Source organism: Pygocentrus nattereri, chromosome 20 (genome assembly GCF_015220715.1).
Source record: "Pygocentrus nattereri isolate fPygNat1 chromosome 20, fPygNat1.pri, whole genome shotgun sequence".
Lineage (NCBI taxonomy): Eukaryota > Metazoa > Chordata > Actinopteri > Characiformes > Serrasalmidae > Pygocentrus > Pygocentrus nattereri.
In genome coordinates, this window is record NC_051230.1 from 9,453,557 (window position 1) to 9,463,939 (window position 10,383).

A 10,383-nucleotide genomic window follows, 5' to 3' on the forward strand; every position below is an offset into this window, starting at 1 on the left:
CTATATCTTACACTCTACATCTCTCAAACGTTTTTATTTTTCAAATTCAGTTTTCCATAATATGGACCATGCAAACTTAACATACAGTATATGAGTGTAATAATTCCAAGGCACTAACAAGTACATTTCTATTGGTCCATTCATCATGAAAAATATACACAATGTATAGGGCAGCTAACATTTTCAATCAATGTAAAAACATATAATGTAATGCAAATGTGAATTACAGGGTTTTCCAATGACTGCAAATATACTCCATCAACAGTTATTTCTTTTTGTTTACTTACGTTCAGCAATAATTGTGTTGATGTAACATGTTTTATTCATGTAGAAATTATGTACACGTTTGAGTCTCGCCTCACAGTGCCAATTAGTGCTGCACACAGAAAGAGTTGTCTGGAAGGGAGATGAATAGTGCTGCCAGTCTGTGAGCAGGTGCCTTGCATTGTGTGTGTGTTTTGCATGTGTATGTGTCTGTGTGTGAGACAGTCTTTTCAGTAACTTTGTAATCTTTGAGCTAATGTCTTTGGTTCCAGTTCTTGGCTCCACTCGTGTTTCTGTGTTTTCTGTGGTGGTTTTGTATTGTGTTTATTGTTCAGTGGCGTGTTGTGCTGTGTTGTATTGTGTTATACTGCTGTGCTGTGAAGTGTTATGTTAGACTGTTATATTAGTCTGCGCTGCATACCACTGTTATATTGTGCTGTGCCATATTGTTGCATTTGGTTTTTCGTGTCATAATGTGCTGTGCCATGTTGTGTTTTGTTGCATGGCACTGTTAAATTGTGCTGTGCTGTTTTGCATCATGTTGTGTTGCTTCATGTTCTCGTGCTGTGCTGTGTTATGTGTCACTGTGTTACTTTCTGTTGTGCTGTGTTGTCATGTTGTGATATATGATGCTGTGCCATGTGGGCAGTCATGGGCTGGAGGTTAGGGAACCAGTCCTGTGACCAGAAGGTCGCCGATTAGATCCCCTGAGCCGACAGTGCATGACTGAATTGCCCTTGAGCAAGACACCTAACCCCCAACTGCTCCCCGGGCGCTGCGGATAGGGCTTCCCACTGCTCCGGGCAAGTGTGCTCACTGCCCCCTAGTGTGTGTGCTCATTAGTGTGTATGTAGTGTTTCACTTCATGGACGAGTTAAATGCGGAGGTGAAATTTCCCCGTTGTGGGACTAATAAGGGTCAATTAATCATAATGTTGTGCTGCACTAATAAATTATGCTTTGTTATGTTACGTTGTGCCATATTGTGTTATATTGTCAAGTGCCATGTTGTGTTGTGTTATATTATGCTGTGCTGTGTCATGTGTGTATACCGTTACATTGTGCTGTGCCATGTTCTGCTGTGCTGTGCCATATTTTCTTCTGTCTTGCTGTGCTGTGTTGAGCCATGTTGTGTTGTTTTGCTTTATTACGCCATGCTGTTTTGTATTGCACTGTGCTGTGCTATATTATATTGTGTTGAGCCATAGTGTGTTATACTGTGTTGTGCCATGTTGTGTTGTGTTCTATTATGCTATACTGTATCATGTCATTATGTATACTGTGTTATATTGTGCTGGGCCATGTGGTGTTATAATATATTATGCTGTGCTATGTCATGTTACTATGTATGTATGTGCCATGTTCTGCTGTGCTGTGCCATGTTGTCTTGTGTCTTGCTGTGCTGTATTATGCTGTGTTGCGTTGTTATGCTTTGTAATGCTGTACTGTACTGTGCTATATTATGTTGTGTTGCGTTGTGTTGTACTGTGCTATACCAAGTTCCGTTGTGTTATATTATGCTGTGCTGTGTCATGTTGTTACACGTGCTGTGTAAAATTATGCACTGTCAAATTGTGTGGTGTCTTGCTGTGCTGCGTTGTGTTGTGCCATGTTGGGTGGTTTTGCTTTGTTGCACTGTGCTATTGTGTGTGATCATGCTGTGTTTTGCTGTTAGTTGTGTGTGTTGTGCTGTGGCACTGAGGTCAGTCAGTGCACTGTAGCCTGTCATATTAATGGAGCGCAGACTGAGACTTCCAGCACTAATGACCCAAAAAATGACCCAGCACACAAACCCCGCTGCACAAGCACACACATCAACTTATGATTGTCCTAAAGGAGTTTTATTTTTGGTTCTTGGGTTTTCTGTTTTTATTTTAAAGAATTAAATAAATAAATCTAAACAAATCAGGGCATTTTCTGAGGCCACACTTTGTCATAAATAGTGTGGCTGCGGTGGCCTGGTGTAAACCCCCCATCTAGATACAGCCTGAAGCCTCTTGGTTGGCCATCAGAAGCGCAGTGTCGGAACATTAAGCTCATAGCGGGGGTTGTGATTGTGACTGAATGCTTATGACTCTAAAATGGCTTCATGTCGGCCCCCTCACACTGTCTGCGGGCTCAGTATCGTACAGCTAATCAGTGAGCGTGCTCCAGGAGGATGACAAAAACCTCAACAAGCTGCCTTCACGCTCCTCACCAAGGTCAGAAAGATGGGTTCAGTTCAGCCAGCACCTTAGCGCTGCTTCTGTTTTTTTTTTTTCACAGGTAAATGTGTTGAATTGTCTATGGATATTAGTCTCATGCTACAGATACAGCAGATAGAGATTAGATTGCAATAACCTTTAAATTACCTCAAAAAATTTGTTTAGTAACTGGGGCAAAAGCAAGAACAAGCAGGCCTCTTTAAATCCCCTGTCACTGACACTTCTGAAACATATGGATCACGCTCGTGACAGCAGTTCAAGCCTAGTGTCCAGTCTGAGTGAGAGAAGCTCCCCGGGTCAGCCCATCTGTCAATCAATGGGGTGTCGGAGTTGTCCAGCTCCACAACACTTTCACTCTGTATGTGCATTTTTAATGAATCAACATAGTGTGCGTGTGTTTCTTTATAGGAGGACTCCTGCATTTCTTCAGCCTCGTCTCTATCTGCTGCATCTGTAGCAATGGTCAATAAACACGGACGAGAATTTAGGTGTGGAATCCAACGAAGGCTCATTTCTTCTCTTGAGAGTTTGAAAAAATGCTTTAACTAGCATTGCTAATTAATTAGTTCAGCCTAGCTAACTGGACTATGTGTAGACTATGTGTGATTTTTCTCTGTCAACTCTGAAAATATGAGCAAAAACAAAATCAGTAGCATGTGCCTCCTTACTAGCTGATGTCTCCTTAACAATCTTTGCAAAGTAATAATTCTAAAAATTACAACATCGACATACCATTCTACTTTACATTCTTGAGCACTTATTGGCTGTGCAGTATTGCTTAATGACTTAAACTTCACCTGGAAGAGTATATGTGGTAAAAGGTTTGCAAATTTTTGTTGGCTTCAGCTGCAGATCAGCTCCAATGCATGAAAAACCGCCCAAAAAGTATACATGAAAAATAGCCTAAGGTCATTTTAAACATAATACAAATGATAAAGCATTTGCCTGACATCAGTAATGAGCTTCTGAGTGTGTTAAAGCGGTATTATGCAAGAACTGGTAGAATGTATTTCACTTATTTTAGTCTCTTGCTCAGCCACTCTCTGTTTTATGTTCCTCGCTTGATCAGACAATGTCTTCTTTGATCTTTTAGCACACACTGTCATGATGTAAAAGCTGGGAATGCTGAGCTAGCTTCTCTTAGCTAGCTGAAGATTCATAGTTGTTCATATGTCGCACGGTGCTGTAAAGTGTTATGCTGTTCTTGTGAAGGGTTTCATGTCTGCTCCTCCAAAGTTACATAGCACTATAGCAAGCATTCCAGGCCCAATGACAGAGATGCCATTCTCCCTATTATAAGTCAAAGTACCTTAAAAATGATTTATTTTGAGGTAAAATATTTATATAATGTTGCTTATAAATGCCCTTGAAATATTGCAGATAAATATTTAAGTTGTCACTAGATGAGATTGTCAGTCTTTTAAACAAATGACTTTATCACTGAGTACATTTACATGCACTTAATGGTCTGATAACTGCATAAAATCTGATTTTGTCAGTAATCCATTCATTGCGTTTACATGCACTCAGGTAATCAGATAACAGGAAAAGTCCAGGTGAGTGAGACAGTAACGGGATTTCTGCTTTACAACCAGCCAGTAATCTCACAGAATAAGGCATGACATAAGTGTAACATAAAATTCGAACGTCATGTCATGGCTTTTTTTTTTAACATCAAATCACTTTAGTGTAAAATATGAATGTACATCACCTAGAAGATGAAGTATATTTAAATCCTTAATTTCAGCAAGCATGTAGTTGCAGCATCTTTCTAAAAGTGTTTTGTTGCCGTCTCGCAGGTGCTGTGTGCTTTTTCTGATACTAAGGTCTATTTTCGCACATGTGCAGACTGATAAAAGCAAAAGAAGTCAGAGTGAAGGTATATGAGCACTGAAAATCTCGATTACTGAGCAGAAATCCAGTTCTCTTTTTTGTAATTCTGAATTGAATTTCTAGGCCTTACTCCAATCTAAAAAAAAAACGTGTGCTGTTTACACGTCCACTTGAAAAATCAAAATCAGATAATAATAAAATAATCAGACTATTAACTCCATGTAAACACACTAAGTGTTAAAAAGAACCAAAATCTTTTGTGTAATTTTTAGTATCCCTGTCAAACATCTATGAAATGCATGGTCCAAACTATAAATCATTTCACCAAAATAATTAAATTATTTGATTTGTGTCCCATTTTTCAACAACTCATACAGACTCTTTATCTTTTCAGAGTGTTAACATTTTTGTAATGTGTTGCATATGATAGGACTTATCCTGTGCATGCAATCAGAAAGGCGAATGAATAGTAACAATATTGCAAGCATAACTATTACTCGCAGGTGTTTTAAAAACTTGCTCACCTTTATTGGTTCTGCCAAGCACATTCCTGTTTCCTATAGTAGCAGAACTATGTACAGTAAGTAATGCAGTGTACAGTCTATTTTGTGTTCGGCCTGAACACACATCCGTTACTTCAACAATAAACTGGATATGATAACTGCTCATGTCGATTGTGGGTGACACAGAACTACGGGGCAGTGGGCTCCTCTCTGACTAAAGTGACTAAAATGATTGTCTGATGTTTTGATAACTGATCAAATATGGCCAGAGATTAGGCATATTCACATTTCGACTGCATTATTGAGTAATACAGTTCATTCTTTTTTTTTAATAGTTTTTAAAAACCTGCAAACAATGACAAACCACACCAACTTTTTCCCACCTACTAAAGTACATTTTTTCCCTCTGAATCCAACCAAAATCCACCCAATTTGGTCGAACCCATCCAATCTAGCAACAAAGAGGGCTAAACTTATTTTTTATCTTTAAAAAAGCGTGCTAGGGGAACTGTAGCTGTGTGACTTACAAAAGATAAGTAGCCGACTGCCTAACTAAAACTTTTAGTGCTACATATAGCATCCGCCATTGTTATATGATGAATATACCACAATAAACCTGTTTATATACAGTGTCAGTGTTTGTTTCGACCCTGCATGCTCCAGATACCTGACTTTCCTCTTCTCTCAAGAACATAACCTTAGTTTAACAAGGTGGCAGTAAACAATATTGAGACTGGCATTTAGTAAATTTGTGTGAAACAAACTGTGACGAAGGTTTTACACAGACATCAGTTTGTGTGTCACAGAAAAAACATTTACCAGATTGTTGAGCTGAAGCTCCTCTCAGGCTTTACTGTTTGGGAAAGGACCTGCCATCCAACTGGAATGGAGATTTGGATCGTTTCTGCCTGTGAGTTTGCCTGCCTGTCTATTTTGTATAGGTCAGTTCAGGGAGAGTGGAGAATATTTTCGATAGTCAGAGAGAACTGGTTGCATTGCCCTAGTACAGAAAAAAGTGGCGGGTCAATTGTTCACTCGCCCACGCCATTCTGACAGCCACTTCAAAAACAACACAGAAAAAACACCGTCAAGTGTTGTAAGTCCAATTGGTTCTAAACTTGAGTATGTACCAAAAACCAGAAAACTGGTACTGAACCAGTCACCAATGGAAAAAGCACACTTCCAGTTTTCTATTGCTGAGGTTTTTGGTTCTTCGTGTTGTGGAAAAACACATTTTGATGCAGATTTCTGTGCATTGTAAAAGAACAGAAAACTGAAGCAACTGTCCATTGTTGTCCACTGTTAATGTGTTTTGAGACAAGTTTTTTTATGTCTGTGGAATTCAACCATATGCTGCAGGTATTTTGGATTGACCTTAGATTAAAAATGCTGGAGTATTCCTGTAACCCTCTCTAGCGGTGAAAGTGAAGACCAGTCAGATTCTCTCGACCCACCCATCTGGGGAATATATTCTAGCTGACTGTGAGCCAGTTTTGAAAAAGATTTGGAAAAGAAAAAAATTGTTGGATTTCCTGAAGCGCTGTCTTATTTTAATGACGACTAAGAATGTATAAGAATAAGAATGTCCTATTAAAAATAGTAACAGTATAATGCAGCGTAGTCTTAAAATTAACTTCTTATTCATTTTAGCTTAGCACAGTGGAGGCCACAGCACAGTGAATTAGTACTGCTCTTCTCAGTACCCAAATAAGTAGCTTTTAGTTTTACAAAATTATGTAAGTCTAATAAATATTAAACATGCATTTATTTAATGCACTGCAACTTATTTAAAGCACACAGTGCAGTGAACAATTCACCTTTGACGATTAAAGATTTATACCGACACCATCGCAGGTCATTTTAACTCCTCTCTAAATATAGTGGATGGGTGTAGGAAATGGGGGGGATTCAGGAGACAAGCTGTACAGAGGAACGTTATGGTAAAATAAATCCCCTGACTGATCATTGAGCGTCTTGTGACTCACTTAATCCCAACACTTCGGAGTGTTTTTAGTTATCCTCCCCTGCTGCTGCTCTCTGAACCCTGCGTTTTTAAATTTGACTCCGACAACCCTGCCCCCTCCCCTTCTCGGCTTGAGTAAATATGGTTCATTGCGCTTCAGTAGAGGAGCAGTTCCTCACTTATAAATTATGATATTTATTATTTACGTCCCCCGCTCTGTAATGCCCCAATAGTGTACCGATGCGTCACCCATAATGCACCGAGGCTGTAGCACTGAGACTGGGCCACTAAAAGAGGTCATACAGGGCTACAAATGAGAAGAATCAAAAACAGCAGTTCAATATCAGTGTCTCTCGGCCTGTTTTCTTGTTCCCTCACATACACTCAGTTACCCCGATAAAACTGGCCACTGATCCGTTTCAAAGGATAGAACGTGCTCAAGAATGTAGCAAACCCCCTCCTCCTCCTCTTTTTTCACTTTCTCTCTCTCTCTCTGTCTCTCCATTTCTGTCTCTCCTTATTTCTTTGTTGTTATTTCTCTGTCTCTGTCCTCCTTCTCTTTTTCTCCCTCGTCTTTTTTCTTTTCCTTTTTCTCGTACTCTCGCTTTATTTCCGTTTTTCTTGTTTCTTTCTTGTCCCCATCTTTCTCCCTCTCTCTCCTTGTCTTCCTGTTTCTATTTCCCTTCTTTTTCTTTCTTTTGCTCTGTCTTCTCTCTCTCTCTCACACTTCTTCTCTCTTCCTTTCTGTCATGCTCTCTCTCCTTCAAAGCATTCCATATTTGACAGAAATGTAAGTCTATAACATTGTGTGTGTGTGTTTGTGTGTGTGAGAGAGAGAGAGAGAGAGAGAGAGAGAGAGAGAGAGAGAGAGAGAGTGTAGTGTCCTTTGCACTCACTGCATAAACAAACACTGGTAGAGCTGGTTTCCCAGAACCAGATCAAGCCTAAGCCTAGGCGGTAAAGAATTTCTCATGATGACTCACCACTGGTGCTGCAGTTTAGTTTAAGACTAGGCTTAATCCGTGTTTATGAAACTGCCCCGTACAGTTCAGAGAGATTAGCTATCATTACATTATATTCAAGTAACAACCTCCTGACAGAAACACTCTCACACACAGTGTCTCAGTGTTAATGATGTCCTTAAATGCACTTTCTTTCTGAGTACAATATTATTTGACTTCACCTTCAAATGGCAAATACTACAGGCTGCATGCTGAGGAAGTTTTAGATTTTAGGTCAAAAACTTTAAAGTGCTGAACTAAGAAACATGTCAGTCTTCAGTCTGACCTGATTACCGCCTCTGACCTCAGACTGCTACCTCTACTCACAATGTTTCAGTACACACACACACACACACAGGTTTGTTTGTGTACAGTGTCAGGACATGTGGGTATTAAATATGTCCTATATGCATTATATCTATGTAATTATATATATATGTAATGTGTACCATATGTCTTATACCTATGTAAGTATCTACATGTAGTAATAATATATCCCATTTGTATTATGTCTATGTATATATCTATATGTAAAGTTAATGGCATATTTATATTATATCTATGTAAATGTCTACATGCAGTAATAATGTATGCCATGTATCTATGTAATTGACAAAGAAATTGTCCAAAAAATTGGTTTCCTTTTTTTTTTAAGTAACCAAAATGTTCTTAACTTTTAATGGAAGATAATAAAGGAAGTAATTTTGGAACATTCATTTGGATCAATTCATTGTAAAGGTTTGACACAATGTAAAAATTTCAAATCATGAAAAAAGAAAAACAAGAAAATGGACATGCAAGTCTTTGCAATGACAGCGACGATATTTGTATGACTATATGTAATAATAGTATGTGTCATATGTATTATACCATCATATAACACTAACCCTGGCCACCTAGAGTGTTTTATTCTTTCTATGTTTTTAAGTGCGGAAACATGTAACTTTCTTAAAAAGTGGTTTCAAGAGCGTCAAGTAGGTTAGCCCTGTTTTTCTCTGGTTAGCCCTATTTTCTCTGGTTAAACTACAAAGTCAGTACGTTTTGGTCCTGAAAATGTATGAAAACAAACACACACGCACACACCTTTTCATTCACACCTTTCTTATTCAGTTCAGCAGCACAGCTGGATCCCCCATGCTGCCTGGTAAAAAAAAGTCCTTTATCCAAGCCATATTCCAGACTACAGATAGAGTCTAATTACACCATTCACAGGACATAAACACAACATACTGGAAATACATTACTCTGTTTGATTACACTGGCTGCACTTCACATTGTCTGTACATCTCATGATGACTGTATCAAAATTACTTGGAGGAAAACATTGTTACATTAATGTATGTTAAAATGAATGGCATTCTTCCTTCTCCTGTAAAGTTACTATAAAAGGATTTGTTGCAACATGGGCAGTATACTACTTATATTTAGGCAAATGCAGAAGTGCTTATAGACCAGAGTTTAAAGCAAGAAAGAATGGGTGAGAGAGAGAGAGAGAGAGAGAGAGAGAGAGAGAGAGAGTGTACCTGAGTTCCTTGTGGCTTGTTTCCGCTGCAGCTTCCTCCCAAAGTCCTTCTTTTCTCTCTCACTCTTCAGAGGATATAATTCTTCTTCCTCCTCCTGCTTTCCATCTCTTGCTTGCTGATCCTCCTTTCTCCTCCTCTCTCTCACTCTCACTCTCTTCCTCCTTTCTCCCTTTCTTATTCTCTCTCTGAACACTTGTAAGAAATCGTTTCTGAGCTCTCACTCAGGGAGAGTGAGTGAGTAAGGTGTGTGAGGGTATATCTGTGTGTGTGTGTGTGTGTGTGTGTGCTGAGCGTTTATCTGCAGAGCATGTGTGTGTATATGTGTGTGTGCAGCACGAGGTCTGAGTGTGAGTGAGTGAATGAGAGAGAGACAGAGAGAGAGAGAGAGAGAGAGAGACAGAGACAGCGCAAACATGTTGCCCCACTGGGGAAAACCCCCCACCCCACCCTGCCCCTCTCTCCCACACACTCTCGCTTCCTACTCTCTTTATTTCTCTCTTTCTCCTCTCTCTCACTTTCTCCTTTCTGTCTTTCTCTCCCTTCCTCTGTCCCTCTCCCTACCATTCTCTCTCCTTTCACTCTCTTTCTCTCTCCTTTCATTCCTTCTCTTCTCCGTATTCTTTCTCTTTCACTGTCTTTTTTCTTTCTCTTCTTTTCTCTCTTTCACTCTTACAGTATAGATGTATTTATCTTCTTTTACTCTCTTCTCATTTCTCTTTCTTTCTTTTCTCTCTCATCTCCTATTTTCTCTCTCTCTCCTTTCTCTTCTCTTCTTCTTTCCTTCTCCTCTCTCTTTTCCTTCTCTTGATCTCTTATGCTTATTTATCTCTCTCTCCCCCTCTCTCTTTATTTCTCTCTTCTTTCTTTCACTCTATCTTTCTTTCACAGTATACATTTATGTCTGTCTCTTTTTCTCTCTCACCTCTCTGCTTTCTATCCTCTTCCTTCTTTCCTCTCTCACTCGCTTGCTTTCTTTCTTTTTTCTCTTTCTCTCATACAGTTGTCTCTCTCTCCCTCCTTTGCTTCTCTCTCCTCCTTTCTTTTCTCTCTGTACCTCTTTCTTTTTTATTCTTACACTTATAAATCTCTCTTC

General features: G+C 39.2%; 1 protein-coding gene across 3 annotated transcripts in view; it reads right to left on the reverse strand.

Moving 5' to 3' along the window:
* Positions 1-9,618, reverse strand: part of hs3st1l2 (heparan sulfate (glucosamine) 3-O-sulfotransferase 1-like 2) — a 31,281-nt gene extending 21,663 nt beyond the window's left edge. For all 3 annotated transcript variants that reach the window (XM_017705019.2, XM_037531457.1, XM_037531458.1), the window contains exon 1: positions 9,291-9,618. The gene's annotated coding sequence lies outside the window, so the exon portion shown is untranslated. The remainder of the gene's footprint in view (positions 1-9,290) is intronic.
* Positions 9,619-10,383: the final 765 nt, after the last annotated feature.